Source organism: Linepithema humile, chromosome 5, assembly GCF_040581485.1.
Source record: "Linepithema humile isolate Giens D197 chromosome 5, Lhum_UNIL_v1.0, whole genome shotgun sequence".
Lineage (NCBI taxonomy): Eukaryota > Metazoa > Arthropoda > Insecta > Hymenoptera > Formicidae > Linepithema > Linepithema humile.
Genome location: NC_090132.1, coordinates 24,340,339 through 24,365,121, shown reverse-complemented (window position 1 = coordinate 24,365,121; position 24,783 = coordinate 24,340,339). Strand labels below are relative to the sequence as shown.

Genomic DNA, 24,783 nt, shown 5'->3' with positions numbered 1-24,783 from the left:
CATCATTACGCGCAACGGTATAAATAGCCGAATAACAAACTGGACATAAGTCAGAATCTAGCGCTTTGTTCGCATATTCATCTTTATTCGAGCATGCAAGGAACGCGAATGCCGTGATATCCTGGATAGAATTCGTATCATACAAATGCCATGGCGTATCATCGACGAGGTTGGCCGCTGTGATCGATCTCCTTGCTCGCTCGTATATACACCGGTTTACACAAGCGTACTAAATTCTGGTACCTATCTACGTTATATATGCCGCGCGCACTCACGGATACCATAATGCGATAATACAATATCAAAGCTAGATAATAATTAACTATAATTTATATATGTCAAAAGTTATGATATGAATATTAGAGCGTGTGAGATAACGGAGCGCGGGCGTATGCAGACAAATGCGCAGGATCTATATTCCGTGGCGTTTTGAATTAATATTTTTATGTTATCGTTACGATTCAAAGGACATTGAGCATGAAATATTTACGCGTTTGGAATATGCGTACGTATGGCGTTGCGCGTATGAAATATTTTATGAGTAGAATGCACTCTATTTTACTATTGCTCTAAACGTAAATATATTACGATTCGCCGTGTAAATAAATACTGGACACGGTGTACAAAGGTATACTTGATAGCAACTGTAGATGCAGATAATGCAGGTTCGATAGTGCATCAACCCGTCAAGCCATCCATGCTAATCGATCTCGTTGGTATTATATACATGTTCGCGTTTACATAACCGACTAGTTTCCACACACACGTCAATAGCGCAATGAATGCAGCCTTGATAACTTTGGAAAAAGAGCTATTGACGCGGAACTTTTAATCATTATTGTACAACTGCAATATTATTACCTGACAAAAAATTACTCAATCATTGATTCATTTAATTTAATAAATATCAAGTTGCTTAAGCTTGCACAGAAATAAAGAGAAAGTGTGAGCTTCATTAATATGATACAAGCAGGACTTACAAAGGTCGTACGTTGCACTGTGAAAATCTTGCGCATGTAAAATATAAAATGTAATATACAGAGCGGAGGAACGATATACAGCTGCATCGACTGACGCAAGATATAATATTTATTGACACGTTCGTAAGATATATTATATTCCCAGAGTAAAAGAATCGTCTTCAGCTCTAGCGAAACAAACTCTAGCGAATCTCAAATTACTGTTAGCAGAAATGTGTGACGAGCTCATTAAGACTTATTGTTAGTGTCAGGACTAACAGCGCAGGAGCACTCGAGCACACACACACACACACACACACACACAGGAGGTTAAGGATCTCTCTTTTCTTTCTTCGATATAAGAGACGAGAAAATGCCTTTCACCGGCCAGCAGCGATAGTTCAATAATCGGATTATTTTGGCGCGGTGCGTAAAACACGCTCGTTACCGGACGACGACGGCGACGGCGACGGCGACGACGTTGTCGACGACGGCGCCGGCAACTTTTCACGGCTAGTCGCGCCGCGTCGGAAGATCGATCAGCATGGGCGGCCCTAAGTTATGGGGTTTCGATATGCTATTACTTAAATCGCTCTATCAATACTATCTTGCATGCTAATGTTTTTCTTTCAAACACAGAATTTCCACTGAAAAACTTGAACTTTTCTGTTTCTGTTATTTTAATCATTTCCATATTTAGTCTTGATAGTGTAATAAATAAATAGAGTAATTATTATTGCAATACGATAGTTACATATTATCATTTTGTTATTAAATTCATATTTATTATCTTTAAGAAATTTTTAGTAACGTTCTTAAGTTAATTAACAATATTTAACACTGCGTTAAATTTTCAGACACAATAAATTCATATTTATTTCTAATTTTCAAGTATACTTTTACGTGAACTTGGCACGAGACACCGTCGTGTCTCTTGATTCTCGGGATGACATTAGATAATACTTTTCGAATGTTACCTAATAAGTCGGCTATATAATAGATTATCTAGAACTCATCATCTCCTCCCTCGCTCACAAATTACACCGTTTCGCATAATCGCACGCGCGACTCTCACGCGCCGAGCGCTCGTCTTTCCCGCGTGTGAATTTCCACGGATGTCCGCGGCGAAAGTCGTGTCGTAGGACGAGAAAGGTAAGGGCCCCACCGCGCAATCCGGCCGAGATCGATTCTCTCCCGGCTGGAATAGTGAAACTTTTTCTCGGTAACGTGCGCGCGCGCGTATCTCCGAGGCATCATTTTTCAACGACGGCGATGATAGTGTTAGTCTCGAAAATTTTACGCACAATACTTCTTCGCGTCCGTGTACATCTCTCGCGTGCAAACGGGAAGAAAATATAATCGAGGGAGGAAATATACATAAATATATAGTGGTGCATACTATCATAATTAAATATACGCGTACGCGACGAGGTATGGCAGGTACTCGCAGGTGAAAAACAGGCGGACAGCATAATGGTGATATCTACGAAACGAGACGCCACTTTATCGATTTGCCTGGAGACGCTGTACAATGCTCCTCGCCTTCCCGAGTCTGGCCCGCGCGCTGGAGATCGGGTTTCGAGGGATCGAACCTCGCGGCGGAGGGACAAGGACCGCCGCCGCGGGACGAAACGTTAGTTCGCCAAGTTTTATAATGGTCACATCGTCGATTCAGAATTTGTTCGGAGAGTTTTAGGTCGCGGACTAACGATCGCACGATTGTAGAAAGCGCCAAAGAAACGGTGGAAATATTATTTTGAATTATTGAATTGCATTAATATGAATTAGTAAGTGTAACGTACAAAAACTGCGATACGAGAAACGAGCTGAAAAGGACGTTAAGCTCATTGCCGTCTCTTTTAATTCTGCAATTGGGTTTTGTGATTTCTGCCTCGAATGTGGCATTGTGAAGTCATCCGAGCTTGTACAATCGCGTAACTTGGTTTGGTCAGATTACGAATAGAATCGGTTTAGTTGTCTGCACAAATATATCTGTATGTACTCGACTATCTTATCACCAGCGACGACACGTAGACGCCAGACGAGATGAAATCGTCCACCGCGCACGTTTACTCATTCCATATTCCTTTTACGAATGAAAACAAAACATTCATGCATAAAAGAAAATTAAAAACAGCCCGGAATGTCAAATCTGAGCAGTGATAAGAGAGTACGTTAATAATCATATGTAAACCTCGCTCATACCAAATTTTGCATGTAAAACTTTATTTAATGTCTTTTGCTCGGCGAGAGCGTTTCCTTATCTATTTTTTCTTGATTATCATAATATTTTAAAACCATCTTTTCTGTTTAAAGAAAGAATACCTATAGAAAATCAAATTTTCTTCTCATTAATGATTAAAATAGCACAATTTATTTGTACGGATTTTAGTTGCAAAATTATAATTTCTGTACACGGCGAAGAAAATATTTGTCTTTTACATACATATTTGTTTATAAATATGATTTTTGGAATATCTGTAATTCGGAAGTGCGTTAAAAAAACTATAGGGCAACGCGTGAAAACATAGGATCACTTAAACTGACAAAGTGCGAGTTGGGGGGCTAAATGTAGTATACTTGAAAGTCCTTCTGAGATTAGAAGAAGCGTTTACTCCCGCGGCGCAAGGCGACAACGTCGAAATCCGGGTTCCATTGAGAACCTTCGGGGCCGCCCCTCGTAAACGCGCGCGAGGGGCCGGAAGGGCGGAGGGGTCCCACGGTGGGAAGGGTCGTCGCCCGAAGGGCCGACGGGAACAGGCGCCGATCGGAACGCAGCGGCTGCTGCTCGTCAACTCCTCTAAACGCGCTTTTCAATATTTACGAATAACCGCGGCCGATTAACCGCGGAAGCACCGGCGTAAGGGACGCGAGGGACAAGGCAGGGAAGGGTTGAATAAACGTTTTCGCTACCGCTCTATTCATTAGAAGAGAAATCGGAATTTTTATGAGTTATCTTTCTGCAGCTGTAAACGCTTACTCACTATGCTTATAACACATTAGCCTTTGGAGAGTGCAAATCTTCACTTATAATATGCAGAAAAAAATTGCACTTTTGTGAATTCTTTCTATGTGACTATAGACATTCTAGAAACACTTCTTATCAATTGATTTATAATCTGCAGTGTTCTTAACAATGATAAAATCAGAATTAAAATCGATAATGCGTGTAGCGATGAATAGCGGTGTAAGGTCGAAGCAATATAATTTCCGAAATAGAAGTTTCGTCAAATCTAATTAATTTTCAAACTTTTGTATTATTATTTCTCAAAAGTATATATATATCTAGCCTTCTCTAAAGTAAAATGTGGATATCTCAGTTTATCGCATACTTCTACAGTAAAGAATTAGAAATAATTTTTTTCTTTAAGTAAGTTAATGCCTGTGTTTGGCGTTATATTAGTTACCTCGATCCCCTTCCCTCTCAATCGTGAAGTGCGCTGTGCAGCGAGCGTCAATAAAGTGCAACGGAGTTGCAGCGCGCAACGAACGTATCGGCCGGCAGTCGAGCCCTCCACTCGTACATACGATGAATAATTTTTCATACGCGCCGGACACAACATTATGCTCCCCGGAGTAACTCCGATTCCGGGATAATCGCCATGCGGCGGTGCTCGGTAAATGCTTCGCGTCGTTTGCAACCATTAAATGCATATACGTCCGATGCGTATACTCCGACGTTTGTTTACGAGAACAATTTTCATTTATTATACAGAGAGTGTCTCGGAGAAACTTCCTTCAGCGGCTGCGTTCCGAGATTACGCGGCATTGATTTTGTCCGAGGCAATATTTCCGGAAGGCGGTCTAATTACGGGGATTTGTGTAATAGATGGTTGTAAGATGACAAAGTCCCCGAAAAAGTGTGCAAATCATTTTTTAAGCGCATCGTGTACAAAAGTAATATTCGTTTTCGATTTATAATTCGCAAATTTCACGCGCGTCCTTATTATTCTGATTTTATTAATTGTAAGGCAATAATTATTCCGGCACTCGACGGTATTGTGCATGTCCTCATTTGCCGTAATTATAAACGTAAAAACTTTGTTACATTGTATCGTGCGGGAAAGCACGGGGAACGAGGTGGAATTTTGCGTACCTCTGGTTACTGTGAAATTTCTGATAAATTGAAAATGGAGTGAATAAAGTTAGCGCGGCGTTAAACGCGTCTTACGCAGCGTTCCGGAAAGGACCGTGTCCTTTACGGGGCCTCAGTCTCTTAACCATTTTCCGACGAAAAATACGTTTTGCCACGCTGCGAAGGTGGAAAGGTGGGAAATTACGAACCGTAGATACGTATACAACTGTGTACAACAGCAACAACAGCAGCAGCAGCAGCAGCAGCCGAGTAGAAAGTAGAAAATTCTGCGTCTCGTGTTTCCTGCGCCGCTTCCGTCTGCATTGTGTTCCGAGGAACTTTGCACTTTCGCGCGGAGGCGGAGGCGGCGTAGCTTAATTGGCGCGCGGACGGAATCCTGGGAGAGCAGCATTGAAAGGAGCGCGCGAGGTCGCGTTAAAATGCTTCACGGACGGACGAACAAATTGGATAAATAGAAGTTTAACGCGCGCGATGCGAATGGTCGTCGCAACTAGCGGATAGAAAAATGTCCGCTGCGAGTCGCCTGACTATGCATATTTATGGAGAACACATATCGAGCGAATGGAATATGCATAGCTGCGGAAACGATATCGACCGTGCTGTATCGGGCAACAGAAATACAAGAGGAACGCGGATTCGCCATGGAAAAATGCGCCGTTTTTCCAAATTACTAGAAATTATTTGAAAACGCGGAAATATTCAATTCCTATTCGACCGCGCCGAGGGAGTCTCGCGTCAGATCGTTTTCGGAAGCAGTTTCGGGCAATATCGAGAAGTGGCATTTTCCCCGGAGTGGCGTTTACCCCGCCGGGTTACCCTATATACATTTATAGAAGAAACGTCGCGTCGGCCGGATTGCACTCGCGTATGATAGGCTCGCTCGCTCGACGCCGCTCGATTTTTTCGGTAGAAATAGGATCGCGAACCGGCAGTGGAAACAGCTGAGACTCTCCTTCATCAAAGAAAAAACCAATTCTCGACAAGCGTCAATGCCGATGTTCGATGTATAGCGATCGGAATATTCGTTACTTCTTTTGGCGGAGAGAGAACGAGAGCGCGAGAGAGAAAGAGCGACAGAAAGAGGGAGAGAAAGAGAGAGAGAGAGACGGTCGATTGGCAGGAATTAAAATATCGAACGTCTCGCAAACACAGAACTGCAGCTGGGCGATTCTGGTAACCGTGCGAGGGAAAGAGTGCGAAATCCGGCGAGAGGAATCGAGACTACACGAAATAGCGTGTATAACCGGTGGCGCGCGTGATAGTGCACGCTCGGCTTTCGGGAATCGAGTTTGAATAGAGTGCCGTGATTATCGACAGTGATTGTTAAGTCTTCGTATCCAACTGTACATATACCGCGAGAATTCAATGATAACGTTCTGTAACGTTGAACAAACGTGATTGTAGAAGCTATACCGGATTTTCTATATCGATATTGCACTGTAATAGCACATCGCCGTGGTTAATATATGAACAATCTATAAAATATACAAAAGTATTAATATTCCCATATATTTCTCTGAAATTACATAAAGCATTTGTATTATTTCTCTCGCTGAAAATGAAAATCTAATAATTTAACGCCGATCACTTCTCTCAATTTTGTCGCATCATTGGCTTTCCGTTTTCGACGAAAGCGTATATCGCTGATTTTTCGTATCCAATTTTTGTAGACTGAGAAGCTTTATTGCTCACTCCGTTATTATTAGCCAAATGTTCAAGCGATTTCAAAATCATTCATGATCCTGAGTGAAACTCGCGAGAGTACAACCATCCACCTTACTTCGACGAGCGGTGCGCGAACATCCCCATCTCTCGTGTCGAGCCCAAAAGCCAATTCCCGACGAGCGAGTCAACGTTGTGCCAAATAACGTGTGTGACAGGAAGGATACTCGCTTCCTTTGGCGCTCGCTCGCAGAGAGCGAAGAGAGGGACGGTCGATCGGTAGGAATTAAAATATCGAGCGTCTCGAGAGCGAAGAGCAGACCGAGTGCAGCACGGAAAGCCGAGCCGCGGCGAGGGCGGCAAGAGGCGAGAAGAGACGGGAGAGAAAGAGAGACGGAGAGAAAGAGAGGGTAGAGTCGAGTTGTGGGTCGTGTCGTACTCGTTGTGCACCGCGCGCTCTCTCGCTCTTTTCGTTCTCTTTCCCGCTCCATCTTTCTCTCTTTCTCTCGTTCCCTTTTGCCGTCCTCGTCACCCTTGTCCCATGGAATCGGCCGGAAAAGAGAGACGAACAGACGGAGAGAGAGAACCGCCTTTTGTTCTGGCTCGTCTACCGTTCTTCCCCGCACGCAGCGATCGTCACGTAGCCACCTCTCGTCTCTTTTACACGCACTTGCACGTGCGAACGAGTGTATGTTGGTGGGTGTGTACGTGTGTGTGTGTGCATCTGTATGTACACGCGCGCGCGCGCGCACGCGTGTGTGTGTGTGTGTTCACCGGCAATCTGCGGACACCCGGTTTCGCCGGGGCGAAGAGAGAGGCGGCCCGATCGATTTTCATCGAGTCTCAAAATTCTCTATGCACATCTCCCCGGAGCGAGGAGCTAACGCCTCGTTGTACATGCTTCCATCTCCCCTTTCTATCTCTTCGTGACGTCTCTAGTAAATTCAGATTGGATTTATTCATTTGCCCGACGAAGGGTTCGGCAGCCGCGTTTGATCGGTCACCGGGTTACGGTAAGGTCACCAAACTCGCCTCGCCGGCTTTTCGGATAGTCGCGCTGCCCACTCGTTATCCTCGAGGCGTTCCGTTTTTTTCAGCGTTAAGTTTTACACCTCTTTACAACCCGAAGTCGAGGAATCTTTGTGCGAAGCTAATTCAGTCTAAAAATTTATCTCTAACTATATGTAATGTGATGTGTAACATATCATAAAAAAAAAAAAATAATATATAACAGAATGAATTGTAGCTTATCATCTATTCCGCGAACTTTCACGTGAAACATTTTTAGAATAGAGAGCAAGATCACTTTCGTAACATTTGTTCTATGATACTGCTAAAGAGATTGCTTTCTCTCGGATTATTTCTCCGAATTCTCATCTGCAGGCAAGTACTTTGAAACGTGTGCTAATCGTTTCTGTTCGAAGTCTCGAAAAGACGGAGGCAGGTTTTGCATTCCTTGCCAGCATCCACCGAGCAATACACTTTGTAATGTATGTCCATTGCTGAGAATCTCCTTGACGTTTTAATTCTGGCTCATCGACCAATCGCGTCCATTCAACGAAACGAAACTTCCGACGCGATACGTATATACGGGAACAAAAGAGAAAAAGAGGGAGCGAGCGAGCGAGAGCCAAGCAACGCGCGTCAGACTTTGGTTCAAGGAACAACTTTGCGCATAGCTTCGCCGGAACGGTATTCAGTGATAGCAGATCCACATTTTATCGCATAGAATTCACGCGGATAAACACGTCGAGCGCTTCCTAACATAGCGCGCGCGTAGTGTCCTTGCGCGAAATAAATCGCTTACGAAATCATTTCAATAATAAAAATCCATTTGTCGTATTTGTACGAAATTTGCTTTAAAGCAAATGGGAAAACAAACACTAATAGCTTTTGATTTAAGAGCAATCGAAAATGTATAAAATGTAACAAATGTATAAAATTGTATTCTTTGTCTTTGTCTCATCGGTTTTATCTATTTCCTTTTTATCTTTTTATTTATTTATTTAGCTTTTAACGGATTTCAATTGACGATAGCGCTTACAAAGGCTAATAAGTATAAATCCTAAATTGACATTTGCATTCGTAAATACGCTATTCAACGATATTCGGTGGCACTTAGCACACTATCAAGGATACGATTTACAGAAGACCACTTCGCCGTCGAGTGCATTTACATTTTGCAGTAAGCCCGCGCCTCCCCTTCAACATTATTCTTAGCATACCCTCGACGGTCATGGCGTTGTCCATGGAGAAAACGATTCCCACAACTAAAGCCCAGAATGCGTAGGCAGAGTCCTATCGCGAAACGATACTCCTCTCGCCCTCGAGAAGAATATTCCACCTCGATCCTTCGACGCTAGTCGACCATTCCCTTTGTATATGTGTATATGTATACATCTCCGTGGTAAGGTGCGCGTTTGTGTGTGCATCGGACGCGAGAGGAAAGACGGGAGGAACGACGAGACGAAGGGCGGTGCGGGATGTAGAGAGGGGTGGAGGGCGGCCGGAGAATATACGGGGGCAGAGAAAAACGCGCGAGTTTAGCTGCGGTGTGGAGAGCGGCCCTCCGTTCGAGGCGCTTTACACACCGGGTATCCCGTAATTGAGCAGACACGAGCCACCGAACGGACGAACCCGCCGTGCCGACGAGGAGAGAGACGGAAAGAGAGAGAAAGAATCCGTTCCACCCGGAGAATCATCCCTATTTCTGGCGTATTGCGGGGTCGGTCTTACGCAGCATCCGGGGACAAATTCCGCGCGGTTTGTTTACCCGGCCACCGAACGAGTACTTCGCCTTGTACGAACGCGCGACAATTAATCGCGTCCAAAACTTGTTTTTGCACATCAGTCCCTTAAGCCTGTGCGTCGAACGCGTCGCTCGATTTTCGCAAATTTCATTCCAACGAATTGGATTGCGCTGTTTTAATTAAATCTGTTATTTCGGAGAAGAGATATACAATATTAAACAAAATTATATTTTCTGTCTATGTGGAAAAAGATAGATTTTCGAAAATTATCTCTCATGTTAGAGAGAATTTAGTTTAAATATTCGATAAACAAATTTTTTCCCTTTTATCTCATGCAAAATGTAGTTTTTAACGTATATTATATATAAAAAAAAAAAATAAAAATCTCGCTCGATTCAAAATTATATAATGCATTTATTTAATTTGAAAGATAATTAAAACATACTTTATCTCCATTCTGTTACGTAATTCGATTATCTGTTACAAAGAAGATATTGAAAATACCACAGATAGAACTGAATTCCATAATAAACTTACTCGTTTTATCTCTGCGGTAGAATTAAAGATTCGACTACTGATGTAAATATCCGAGATACTTACCCCGAAGAGTGATTGCCCCGCTTGTCGCAAATGATAGATAGATAGATCGAAAGTATGAATTTTAGATCGCGCCTTCTCTACGAGATTTATAGTTGCAGATGACGTCGCGCTGCTCGCGCGGGAAGCTTATCGATAATAATTCATGAAGTCGTGCAACTTGTATTGATCAGGCATTTATCCACAATTTCTTTCAACCTTTGGAAGACAAGAATCATGCCTTTGTTACTTATCAAAGCTAACATCTGAATCTACGATTCAGGATTGTTTAAACCAATAATTTAGCTTAATAAATTTTTACACAAATAGCTTAAAATATCAATAATGCTAAATTAATAACGAATACATCATTGTTATTAATACGTCTTACATCGTAAATAAAAAGAATATTTGAACAGAGAGAAAGTATTTCACAAAACACACATAATTTTAACAGACATTATGACAAGAATTTCAACGGGAGAATTCACACACAAAAATATATTGTAAGCAATTTCTATTATTGTTGCCATGGCTATTATTATACTTAAACTACACAGTTGGGTAGTCGTGATGAACGAAATAAATTCGGTATTGTGATGCTAACACTTGACAGCATTTCTTGCCTCTTTTGTAATGGTTGCTCCGTCGTGAGTAAATTATTACTGATTATTTTCTCGCGCGGCGTGCAAACCGATTTGAGAAACTTTTGATAGCTCTCACTTGGTTGAGAAGCAGGCTCGGAACATCAGCCTCGAGCGGTTCCCGAACTTCATAGCACACACTCCAATCTGACAATAAATCCTTCTCAAAAAGCTTCTCGCGAGAAGACGAAGTTGCTACGCTTTTCACGGACGGCGACTGTGATCTTCTAAGAATAAGCGGCGCGCGCGCGCGACTCTGTAGTCCGTGCTTTGACTACATCTCCGTGGGATCCGGCGGGATTGCCGAAGGGTTAAAAGGGTTAAGCAGTCGAGACTGTGCGAGTTAGGGAGGGTCGAACGCGGGCCTTGTCTGGCACAAATTCGCGGAGCGGGACAGCCAAGTTCGCCAAACTTCCACTTACCCGATGTCCAAATATGTGATTGGCGTAAATAATTTATGCTTCCCCGTACTCGTTTATAACTCGGTGATTATAATGCACGTCACTGTACACGATAATTCGTGAAAGTGTGACAGTCCCGAATCTGATTTTGGAAACAAAATTTGAATAAGATTTTATATCGTAATATAATTGTAATATAATTAGAAAGTGCCGTTGGGAATTTGAGAAATAAAGAGAACTATGTGTACTTTATGCGATTGAATTAAAATAAAAAGATATTTTCAAATTTTTTATTCGGAGGAGTGCAGGTTTTCAGAATCTATACACATTACGTAATCCCTTCGGAAATCGACCGCACGTTTGAACTTTAACTCAGAATGATAAAAATCTTTAAATCCATGCCACATTTGTAATTCACGGGCGGATAACTGGAGCGTCAATCGCGAGAGCGTCGCGGCACGCTTTGCGTTTTGCGGCAAACGCCGGGATTTAATATCTCACGAAGGATGGCGGCGTACACACCGTGAGCTATTACACGGCACGAGAGAAAGGAAGTTTACCGTAGAAAACAGCTGGAAAGTTGCGATCGCGACGCAGCCTTCGCTCCGTAACGAAGAGTATCCTGTTATCTCGCGTTACCGAAGAGGTCCGGCGAGATCCTTTTCAAAAGCGCTCCGTGATGGGTTCGATCTCTGCGAATGCCGTGACGCCATGAGGGAGTGTATAACGATATATGGGCTTGTTGCTTTTGAAGCGGTCCGTTCTCTCTCCTCCGCCCGGCGGGCAGGAACATCCCGCTTTGGGTCGATAACTCGCGTGACTCTACGTTACAGAGCACGGGGACGAGGACTCGAGATAAAGTTTCGATACCACGTCGTCGCGATTTTCACAAATCCAGATTTATGCGAATTTCCCGCTCTCTCGGGGAAACGTCGAATAATATCTCGTCAATTAAACACCGCGAGCGATTTCATACGCGAGAGCTGGGAGTTGGTAATAATTGATACGATTAGGAGAAAGTAGGGTAAATGTCTATGACCCTCGTGGCAGTCGGAATACACAATCAGAGACAGGAGTCTTGCAAGATGACTTCAATCGGAAGACTTTTGCACATACGTGTGGTGTTGCGATAAATTTATAGCTATTATAATATTGTTCAATTATGTGTGACAATAGAATTTATTTTTGTCGACACAAATGTGTCCACGTAAAAAATACTAATCGAAAATTTATTTTTAATACTTTTGGGATAAAAATTTCATTAAATAAGTGACTCGATTCGTCTTGATAAAAAAAAGAACAGTAGAAGAAACGAAAGATGTAGGATGGACATTTTTATCGCATGTTGTATACACGTTCGTTCGAGGTGTCTGAAAACAACTTCATCCGCGAAAGAATTAAGATTGTCCACCTGTCGCCGGTTTTCCGGCGCGATGATTCTCGCAAGCGTAGTTCTCGCGCCTATCAGCGATACCGCTCTCGAGAACACTTCCGCTCGATTACGCCTCCGATGCCTGCGATTCGGACTAACAGTCGGCGGCATGGTCGCGCTGCTTTAGAGTCGAGAAATTTGAACCTCGACTTTGCATATATGTACGTGCTATCTCCCTTTCTCCCTCGCCGTCGCGAGACGGTATCGCGGTTATTCAATTTCGCGGCAACGAGATACGCGAGCGCGGCCGAGAAGAAAACGAGTACCGCTACGACACAAGGAGTTCCGACTCGTTTTCCCCTTCGCGCGCGCGATTCACTCCTTTTCCTCCCTGTTCGCCCCGCGTCGCAGGAGGGGGCCCCTATCCCCACGACGGGCGACCACCGCTTGTGCCACCGCACCTTCTGCCGTCGCTACGTAGCCTTCCACTTCCTCGACCGTCCTTCGTGAGTACACTGCAATTTTTCTCGGTTAGCGGGAGGTGGCTAACTCGCGCGTTGGTTCTGTGAGAGACTCAACATCCGAATCGCGCTGTGAGAAAATCCCAACTACGCCCCGTTCTCCTTTCCTCAACTTTTTGCGTTTTCCGTCCGCTCTCGCGCTAATCGACTCTCGTCGGTTTACATAAAATAAATCGTTGTACAATCGATACGAGTAATGCCGAGTCCGATTTTAAAGTCGCTGTAAATAAGATGTAACAATTCGACGTCTCTCGTCTAATCTGGCCCCTTATTTGAGCTTCCGTGTTTCACGGAAATGTTTTATTTGTAAAGACAAAATGCGTTTGCATAATTCGCCACGCGAGTTTCTAACAGCAGTTTGCACAGAAATTCATAAACGCGTTTATACAAAAGCTATTTTAACCGTTGGCAGAGCAAGATTCTAAAAGCTAACGTGTCATTACGAAAAATCTAGACTACAGCCTAACTAACGATAACAACGGAACACGGAACCAATATGACAGTAGAATAGACAGATATTTTTAAGTGGAGGTCTTTTTCAAATCTTGAAAGGAAGATTTCAAAAAACCATTTGTTATGAACGTGACTTTCTATGAGATTCCTTCTTTAATGTCACCGGCATAATATTCTTTTGGCAAGGACCATTCTAAAAAAGTTGTTTGACGAGGAAAAAATGGGAAATTCCTTCGGGAAATTTCTACCTGTGGCTAAAGTAATAAGCTGCTCGTCATTTTTGTCGTCAACCCACGGATTATAGTGTAAAGTATTCGGAAAATATTGAAGGAAACAAATATTTTATGAAAGATGAACAAGGAAGCGCCGAACGTGCGGGGAAACTGCAGCGGAGGCTGAAAGGTAGGATGAGCTCACTTAGGGAGGGAGGGGGAAACGAAAGAGAAGGAACGATGCGCGGTGCAGGCGCGCAAAGTGGAAACCTACTCGGTACTCGTTTGCACGTAGCGGTATTCGCTCGTAGGACTGACTGTACGATGTCCGTTTTAAGTACGACTATGCGAAACATCGAAACGCTGCGTTAGAGCATCGACGTGAGATCGTAACGTCTTGACGTTGATTCTAAATATCCAAAGAGTCGTATGCCATGAATAGCCAAAAGATATAACTAAAGGAGCCAGAATGCAAATATATTTCTGCACCCGAAAAATAATTCATTTATACACATTTCTTTCACAATTATTTTGCGGAATAATTTCTCGTAAATTTCAAAATATTCAGTGAAATGTAGAAAAGTTTTGCGAGGCACTCCGTATTAGAATTTTAGCAGGATCTGTTTAGTTTTGCGAGCGCTTGTCCAAGATAAGTGAGCATGTTTCATTTAGTCTCCAGCTCTTTGGCCAGGTGTATTCTATTTCATCTTGCATCTCGCCTCTCCCCGCCCCGCGAGGCAAATCGAGAAGGTAAGAGATTTCTGTATTCTTAAGATCCGCACTCTCTAAGTTTCTTCGCTGCAGGAGGAAGCGGAGAAATACACGCGCGGGACATCTCGTTGCTAGAGTGCTCTCAACCCTCTCTCGTTCCCCCTCGACTCTCGCCGGATCTCTCATTAAATTATGCTAGATCGTGGGGTAGCGGACAGATTCGGATAACGTTATTCGAACGAATCCGCGTTTCAATAGATTCGATTAACTTCGTAACAGTAATGTCGCATTGAAAAATACTTCAACGTTTCCGCTTTGACATTTCGAAAATGTTTACAGGACACGATGAAAACACTTCACGTACTAAGTTCGTATATATATATATATATATAAAATTTGTTTTCGGAAATTTTTTGTTCGATTTCGAGTGGAGAAGTAATGCAAATTCCACGTTCAGATAAAATTCAGCATCTATAAAACGGAATCGTGCAAGATTCCGCGTCATTAAATTTTTTAAGTTGTATGAGGTTTTCAAACTGCCATTACTGCGGGATTACAGCAAGCGGAAGGTCTGGGCGCTCGTGTAATTTACATCGAGCAGGGGTTATCGGCCGACTTCCTTTTATTTTGTGCCGCTATATCCGGTGACCCAGGTGATCCTTGTATAGTTATCGCTCATATCATCGGCGGTGTATATCGATGTTTTAATAATTTTGTATCTTTCGCTAAATTTTAACTAGACTTCGATTTGAGAATCTTGAAAATTAAAAATCAAGATTTTTAATGTCGAATACTGAAAAATACCGGAAACAGATGGCATTTTGCATTTTTTTTCGATAGAAAAAGAACTGAATTCTAAATTGATTCAGGAACTCATCATTGAAAACTGCAATATTGTCATAAATTCTAGGACATTGCAAAACATAGAGTTAATATAGTAATTTAAATCAAGTTGCTCAATGCTACCGCGAATGAGCTTCGAATAAACCGTGCCGCAGCCAGTGGTTTAATAATAAGCGTACCGAAATTAATTCGGGATGTTAGTTGTAATCCACGCGGTGATCGATAACCGCGCAATAACGATTTGGGAAACCGGATAATCACGAGAAATACTATCCCACACACGACAAATCGTCTATAATAAAATAGAATATTTCGTACAAGATGGAAATAGGATTACGGTAACGAGAACGCAAATTGCTGTAACGAAATAAGGCCAATAGAAAGCTAGCGCACCTGCTGAGTCTGACCTCGCATTTATGAAGGCAAAACATATATATAAAATATCTTTTCCAACATTTCTGTGCGCATTAACAATTACTGCAATTGTTACTATTTAAAAAAAATAAAAAAATAAAAAAACAGCTTTTTCGAAGATTTTTTTACATCACACTGACACTCGCAGTTTTTTTTATCTTTAATTTCCAAAAACGTACGTCAAGTTGTCTACTTAATGCTTCATGATGATGATGATGATGATGATGATGATGATGATGATAATGATGATATTAAGCGCATACGTGTATATGTCGACGCGACATGTAATTTACAATGTATCCCGTTGCGAGCGCATTTTCAGTTTTAATCAAAAGAGCAGCACGCGCAGCGATAATGCGACAGCTACAACGACGACATTTCCTACGCACCGAAAAGTTCATCGGTGAACGCGACACAGGTGTTGGTTAACAAAGTACACCTCCGCGATTTTTTACGCCTACGTACGTGCACGCGCGCTACCGCGGTCACGTGGGTGTCTTCGCTGACGCGTATCCTTTACGCAAACGCAACGCGTATCGCGTAACGTATTCCGCTGCCTTGCCCATTAAGCGGAACGCTCACCCCCACGCGACTTAACGCTTCATTTTAATCCGACCCTTCTCATCCACCCTCGATCGCGAAACACGTACCCGGCCTGTCCTCCCGCTCCGAAATTATTTTCTAACGATAAACAGGCGTCGCTTCCAGTTGGTCAGTTTTATCATAATGTTGCGATAACATTATTTATTTTATTGCGTTCAAAGGTATTGATGTAATAATTATATAGTGCAGTCTTATTAATTTTAAAATAATGTTAATTAATCATTAACATTTGTATTACATTTTCATTACTTTTGTATTGTAGAGTCGAATTTATCTGATATATGAAATATCGGAGAGAGTTAATTTTGCTTGGGAATAAATAAAGAAAAATTGTAACCCAGATTTCGATGATACGCAAAGCTTTTTTCTGTACAAAGCAAACGAATAAATAAATTTCTGCTTTGTGTATTAAAAATATATTACCATTTTGTCAGTCATTTAGTGTCCAATTGTTAATATTATAACGTATTCAATTATAATAATAAGAGAACAAAATCAAACACAAATATTTCTAAATTATTAATTAAAAGCGAAAACTATTTCTCGAAATAAATAAATTCGACACGCTTAATGTATCGCGTGGAAGCAAGCTGTTCTGCGAAAGTGCTTGACGCCGCTGACGCTTATCAATGAATAATTTCGAGTCAGCTGTGGCGGAGGCGCGGTGCTCGTGAACGCGCGCGTCGAAGATAACCCCGTGCAATATGTAAGGCAGCTACGGAGGTATCGGTAGGTAATTTTCATGAAAATGTGCGGAACCTCTTTGACCCTCCGAAACATGCGGGATACACTTTGAATGGTTCGCCGCTCCAGAGCAACAATCAAATACTGGAACATCGAATCGTTGGAGCGTCGACCGCGCGGTGGTCGAGCGCACTAGATACGTTCTCCCTCCTCCACTCTCTCTCTTTCTCTCTCCTCTATTAATCTCCGGAACTCTCTCCGAAAGTCAATAAAAGACTCTTCGAGCGCGCTTCGAGTTTTACGCGCTGTCCTTCTCGATCATAGCTAAAGTATCATTTCACAGTTACGCGATGATACGTCGTATATACTTTTCTTTAGATGCGCGGTTCGAGACTCTGTATTACGACACACACGACAGTGAAATATCTGGATATATTAATACTTGTGATGTAACAACTTGGAAAGTAAAATTTATTTAAATGCACATGGCATTTTGTTTAGATAACAGGACGTTTCGTTTATCATGATCGGATCAGTAGTTTTGAGAAAAGTTATTCAAAGCAGTATTTGTACAGAAAAGATTCTATTTTAGTTATTAAAATAGAACCGGTAATAGAACATCTGTGTATAGTTATGTTAATCGTACCGAATACTTTTACATTCGTTTCTCAGAAGATAAAGATCTGGAGCAATGGTCTATCCGAAGTAAGCCAGTCAGTTTCTCTTTGTGCGAATGTTATCGCGAAAAAATTTCAATCGCGCAGCGGCGATGCGTTCGAATTGGGGGGGGGGGGGGGAGTCTGGCTAATATCGCAACAAGACCGTGGCGTCTCGTTCCGTCCCAAAATAAGTCTCTTTCAGTCGATTATCCGACACGCTCCGCGCGATCGTCGCACGGAATGAAAAAAGATCAATCCGAGGCGGAACGATTCAATTTTGCAACATCCGTATTAACAAAGAAAGCGCATAAAACTTTTAATATAAATCAATCTAGCGAAATACAAGTATTATTTTCCATCGCATCGCTCACTTGTCGCAGTTTGCGTCGAGGAAAAATCGCGTTGTATCTCTCCGTACTGAAGGACGCGTACGGCTTTAAGCGCTGATGGAAGGAGGAGGAGGAGGAGGAGAAGTAGGAGGAGGTAGTAGTGGAGGAGAGCCGTGTGTCTGTATGTACGTGTACACCGATGGTCGTAGTAGGAGAGACCGAAGCATATAGATGGCCCCGAACGCTCGGGTACGGATGGGAAGGAGAACGGAGGAGGAAGGGGTCAGAGCGCGGAGGGGAAAACGACTCGGAACTCGTGTCGTAGCGGTACGACGGCTCGGTCGGGTATCTCCGCGTCGTGGGCCACACGCTCGGCCGGTGTCGGCTCGCATACGCGTACACTCAGTCTGCTCAGTTGTGCTCGGGCCTCGTTTGCGTACGGATGTCAGGTGGATAGGAGCCGAGCGAAGATCGCGTTCGGCGTGTGTGTGCACCTATAGCGGAGACGGAGACGGTCTCGCGCGAGTACATCGAGTTTTCAACGAACACACATATATATATATATACATATATAAATACAAGTTACGTACATCTACTACGCGCGTATATAGACGTGTGTATGTGTGTGTGTTGTACCGCGCGGTTCACGTGTGAGCGATAGCACTGGTTAACGGTAGCGCATCTGACGTTGTCGCCCGCGACGATACACAGTGTGCATTGTATATCTGGTGACATATAGATAGAAATATACATATACGTACATATACTCAGATATACACGCATAATATATATTGCGTGCGGTGGACTTGAAATCTCGTGAACTCGTGTGCTCCGGATTAATTCCGTTAACCGTTAGCGCGCGCGGCTAACCCGCGAGAAGGGGCAACAGAAGCGAAGAGAAGAGAGACATACGGGAGAGAAGCGCGCGGGGGCCAAATAGCAGCGGTGGATCGAGAGGAGTCGCCGTGAGCAGGAAGGAAGAACAAAGAACGGCGACGTGCCACTGCCAGGCCGCGGTGGAAGTGCGGGGGCCTACGTGCGCGAGGACCGTCTTTCGTTCCCCCCTCGTCTCTCTTTAGCTCGATAACTCTCTCTATTTCGCGCTCAAGCTCTCACTCTCACCGCGCTGCGACTACGTGCGAACAACGACAGCAACAACAGCAGCAGCAGTAGCAGCAGCAGCGGGAGTGTTTCGTTTCGTGGTCTCGAGGTAAAGTGATTTTCAATGACGTCATGATAAAAGCGATGACAAGTTGAGCAACCTCCATCCCCACATACGCCGCCGAGCGTTGTCTCCTCCCTTTACTCCCATCCTCGTTCGCGCGCCGAGGGACACCCTTAGCTAATGATCAACCGCGCGATATTACTTTAATGTCTCATACACGATAATGTTTATCCGCAAACGAAGTAGAAGGATCATTTCCTAACTTTCTTATCCTATTAACGTTGATAGCAGAAATTACGATGACGAGGCAATTTTCAAACATTTGATCACGATTGAAGACGGACGTATTTTTTTTTTTTTTTTTTTTTTTTTTCGAAAGATTCTCGTTGATGACGTCGAAGAATCGCTCGCGCGTCTAATCGCGATCTACGCTGACGTATATCGCGCGTACAGCAAACTCTCGGCGCGTCGATGACGTTCGTCGGTTGAATCGCGAGCCGAGCCAAGCGAACCACCTGATCGTGAGCGACAGGCGATCGGGGGATTCCGCCGCGGCCTCTTTCGAGGACGCTCGCTCGCGCTCGCGCGCGCGCGCGCGAAATTTTTCCTGACGAGATATCGCGGCGATATCGCGGGTCGAGACCCCCTCGCAGCTCTCTTGTTACGCTCGGCCTCGCGTCCGAAACTCTCTCGTAGGAATCGTAACTAAATAACTTGGAACGGATTTCGATGCCGTTGCGGGCGTGTGAAAGTCAACACTAATGCGCTTATTTGCGGCGGTTAGCATAAGGCACAAGTCTTTTGTAGTTATAGCTCTCTTTCAGAAGTCGAACAATAGAGCGCAATGGGTGATCTGACTCTTTTTTTTTCTCTCTCTCATCTTCTGGCCGTTACATTTAAAATAGCAGTTTTCGAAATTTTCCACAAACAAGACAAGATATTCTAACATTCTATTCTATCTATAGAATCTATTCTAACATATCTATTCTAACATCTATTCCAACATATTGTATAATAAATAATTTCTGTGTTAATTAGAATAAAATAACGATGTCGATGAAAAGTTTAATCCATTATACTCGATCGAAAGTTTACTTGCTGTTACTACAAAATGTTCCGCTGTCTGCGTCGCGATCTGTTATAAACGCAAACCAATCCCGGACGTGTACGATCGATACGTATCGCTCTCTCGGCGGCGGTTTGGATTGCGATCCGCAATCCGACGAGACCGGCTGCGTGTGTCCGTCGATGAACAACGTAATCCCGGAAATAACGTCTGCCGAAGTTTTCGGCGTGTCAACGAGAGAACGGCGGTCGACACTTTCGCACGGTGTGTCGCGCCCGACACTGTAGATATATCGCTGCGAATATCGGCAATCGCGCGAGCGGAGAGAAACGGGACAATAATGTATTTCCAGCCATATGATACGCCGCGACGTAGCAAAAGTTTGCGTTTGTTAAATTCTTTTTTATCGCAAACAACTTGAAAAGCGTATGCAAGATTCATTCGTTCATTCGTTTTAACGGTAACTAGAATTATATTTTATGAGATTTTTGAGGATTATTTTAAAGGTAACTTGTGAAAGCGGAAACTTCATTGAAAGAAGAATAGGCAACCTTCTGGCACACAGGACCACCGAACAAAATTTTAGGATTTTCCTTGTGTTCGCTACCACACTTTATAAGGCTTAGGAGTGATTATTTAAAGGAAGGAAGCTTAGAAAGGGAATACGTTAGAACAGTAGAGATGCGACTAAGCACTCGGCGCGCAACAATAGATAATAACTCTCTCAACGCTTTTCTCATTTTTCGAGGCATTTCCGCAAGCTCGAAAAGCGCGCGCGATCGTTAGAAAGTTTCTATTGTCGAGCAAGATATTCAGTGTTGTTGAAACATTGAAACGCCCGCCCTCGGCCCTCCGCCTTCCCTATAAAGAGAAATCGATTCTACGAACTAACTTGTTTTAATTTCGCAATACAGACGAGGCGGAGTTAGCTTGACGGCGACGAGTGATTTGGTGGAATTTAACTCTGCGAGAGAGATTCGAGGCAGAGAGAGAGAGCGAGGTAGCCAGGTTCGCTTTTGTGTCGCCTTTGACCCGCCGAGCGCGAAACGCCGGACAAGATATCGCCTCGATATTTAAACGCCGCGGCGGCGAAACGCGGTTTTTGCGTGGCAACGAGCGTAACCCGAGTAAGGGCGCGGCTGGTCAGGTTCTTTGACAGTCGCGAGAAACTCCGACCCGCGCAGGTATTTATTTTGTCGCACAGTATGTATACAGAAAACCCGTTTTCTCTCTCTCTCTCTCTCTCTCTCTCTCTCTCTCTGTCTGAGTGTGTCAGTGCAGGATAAATCTGCAAACGTTCTGCGAACTCGATGCGATATTCGTTCTTTTGGTGAATTTGGCGAATATTTGATGTGCGCGAATATGGGTTAGTCATTCGAGTGGCTGAAATGCACGAAATATTTCTTTCACTTTGCTGATTTACTTATGCGTTAGGATAATTTAAACGACGTAAAAAATGCAAAAGCGTTCCTGCAACGAAGTGGATTTTAATCGTCGTTGCTAAGTGTCTCTTATCATGCACTTTAAACCCGTTTCAAAATATGAGTTTCTCGAAATGGAGGTAGCGTACGAGAGTCTATAGACGAGAGTTTTCACTAATTTTACCAACTTTATTTAAATTCAACCAACTTCCAAGATATGTTGATATACTGCTGTTTTTTCATCGAGCTTAAAAATTATCCAAATTAAGGAGTCGCTTGCAGCGCGAATGGATATCTAAAAAATAGAAGATTAATTAATGCTCAAATCGAGCAATAATAAATGACAATGATGATCGAGAATAGGAATTTAAGGAGCATCCTGAGCGCGAACAAGTTGCGAGCAGCAACTTGGAACAGACATTCCGCGCGTAGAAGCTTCGCTTTTGTTTTCGCTCGCGATTAACATAAAGGCGCGGGAGTTTACTACATTTCGCTCGTTCGACATCGAGTATCGCTGGTCGAAACGGCGTTTTCCGCGCCTCCACTTTCGCACGTACGCACGCAACGCACGATAAATAGACCGGCGGCGTTCGCGATTTATCACGTCCAGTGGGGCTGCTTAGGGGGATGCCATTAAGTGGATTGCACAGTCCGCTATCGATTTTCGCGTTATGCCCGTGGCCCGCGAGCCGCGCCGATCTTTCGTAAATCCATACGCTTCTCTTTCCCCTCGGTGCTCTCGCCCTCCGATGCCGATAAGCCGGCGATAATAAGGTTGATCGGGATGCGAAACGCGACCCTGAAGATCCCTGAATGCGAAGCGCGCGGGCGGCGAGATGCCGCCTCTTCAGCGCGTGAGATATTTTCACATACACGTCGAATACGCTTTGTAAATCTTGAAAAATCTGTCGTGGAAAAGAAAGAGAGAAAAAGAGAGATATCTTTATGAAATGTGTGTCGCACTGGTATTGATTGCGTGAGTAGTCGTTGCCTTGGTATCTGTTGAGTGCTGCTAAGAATAATGATGATAATTTATGGCCGTGTTAAAGTCGCGTTTTCAGCATTGGCTGCATGTGATAAGATTGCATACGACAGGGCAACTCTGCACCGCTTATCGCGAAAAATGATTTTAGGGTCACTTAGTTAGCTTTTAACATTAGAATTTATGAAGTTATTTATCCGTTTATTATCTTGAATATTGAACGATTCTAAAATTTTCTTCGAAAATTTCGCAAGAAAGATCTTTCGCGATAAAAGTGTCCGTCGATGTAAAATTAGCTTTTGTCGTCGAGCACCGAGAATCGAAGATAACTCACGATGTGGACGTCTGCTCGGGAGTCTCCGAGAGTGACTTTCTGATAGCGAGACCTGTCAGCGCATTATTACCGATCTTATCGCGGGACACGCGACGCGCGCGTCGATTCTCCGTGCGGGGGAAGCACGGCCGAGTCAAGGTATCCGGTTATTATCGTGTTTGCTGTCCAAGTTAACCCTGCCACTCGGTACACAAGGCGGAGCTGCCAACTGTGCGAGCTTATTCTCGCGTCGCGTGAAATAGTGGCGATAGCGGATCACGACGGTCGGGGCATTACGAAAACATAAACATACCGGACATTTCTAATCCGGGTGTGGTCGCACCGAGCTCAATTTGTAATTTCCTATGTGTTTTATCACATAATGGTTGCACGCGTCTCGTATACTTTGTCCTTGATGGCACAATGGAATGGCATTCATACACACAAATTCCACTAAAGTGTCAGTCATTAGCAAAAAACTTGGAAAAAATTTATTTATTTGCCTCTGCATAACGCTACAGATATTTTAACAAAGTCACGGATATTCTTTTCATCTCTGGAAAATAGGTTACAGACTCGTTCAAGAGTACCGCATTCTTCTTGGCGTTACGCGGCATTATGTCCGCTTACGCCCAAGGACAATACGCGAGCGCGCAACCATGTTTCGACATTCTTTATGCACAGCCAATGGCGTTGACTAATCCTCATCTGGGCGATTTGTCTGTTTAATCACACAGAAAAAGAGGCATTCCGTTGAAATTATTTTTTATTAAACTTTTGTAACAATCATATTTTTTTAATAAATAAAAATATATAAATTTAGCTACTTTGAGTAAAAAATTACGAGAGAAACGAGAGATCGTTAAAAAAAAAACATCGGAGAATATAAAGCGGAAGTTTAGGGAAAAATATCTTACGTAAAGATGTTCTGCATTGCAAAATATATCTTTTACGCTACTATACAACGGATACATGTTAACGTTACAGCGTCTTCTGCACGTCCAATTTGCTACGTTGTTACATCGGTTACACGGTGGAACGCGTATATTCCAACTTTGACGTCACCCTAACGTAAAGACTCAAATCACTATCGCGACGAGTCGTATCGCGATCGATGCTGGCGGTGCACCTCGTTATTGATTCCCAATACACATAATGTAATCGATGTCGTCGGTATTAACTCTTGGGAACGCGGGAATGTGCTTTGTGCACGAATATCACGAATTCCTAATTTTTCATCGAAAATGGGCGACGCGTTTTCTTTAAAGAAATTTCTCAGTTCGCTATCAAATATACGATAATTTTTATAATATAATAATTTTTTACGAACCATATAAGTGGATGAAAATATTTTTGCAGAAAATATAAGAGCGCGGGATATACAGTCAGCTTTTTAGATAGCGACGTTTTATTACAAATGCGATAACGTTTTCTGTTATCGATACGTAAACGCAGGAAATCGCTTATGTCAGATAAAAGTCGTGATGTGTATCGGACGTCGACTTCCAAACCTTTCTATCGACGATTGTTAAAATCTTGATGGCAAAATTTCCATTTATTATTTTCAGGGAATTTATTCTCAAAGTATGCAACAACAACATTAACGTTTCACGAATGGCGGTGCAACCGACCGTTATCGATATTTTTTCCGATGAAAATCCATTACTTCGTCCAATAAAATTGTTGACGGTAAACGCCGTCGAAAATAGCATGTACACTACGCACGTTCCGCATTCCGACGTTCCTCACTTATGACTATATTAATTATATCGCCCGATGATACTTTCTGCCGGGCGTACGCACGAATAATGTAGGATTCTCAGAGGTGAAAAAACTTTTTTTTTTTTTTTCAATACTATAAAACGAGGTCAGATTCCGCCGGGAAAAGGTAATTATACATACATCACGGTAAAGGAACTTTTTTTTTTCAGGATCGTTTAATTTACA

At 43.2% G+C, this 24,783-nt stretch overlaps 2 protein-coding genes across 5 annotated transcripts in view; one reads left to right on the top strand and one right to left on the bottom strand.

Annotated features, from left to right (window-relative positions):
* east (enhanced adult sensory threshold) overlaps positions 1 to 24,783 on the bottom strand; it is a 105,870-nt gene that overhangs the window by 33,109 nt on the left and 47,978 nt on the right. The window lies entirely within an intron of this gene.
* Positions 1 to 24,783, top strand: part of LOC105675117 (uncharacterized) — a 109,603-nt gene that overhangs the window by 54,461 nt on the left and 30,359 nt on the right. The window contains exon 1 of one of the 4 annotated variants that reach the window (XM_012371959.2): positions 18,229 to 19,099. The exons of the other annotated variants lie outside the window; for them this stretch is intronic. The gene's annotated coding sequence lies outside the window, so the exon portion shown is untranslated. Of the gene's footprint in view, positions 1 to 18,228; positions 19,100 to 24,783 lie in introns of those variants that run through there. 4 annotated transcript variants of the gene reach the window in all.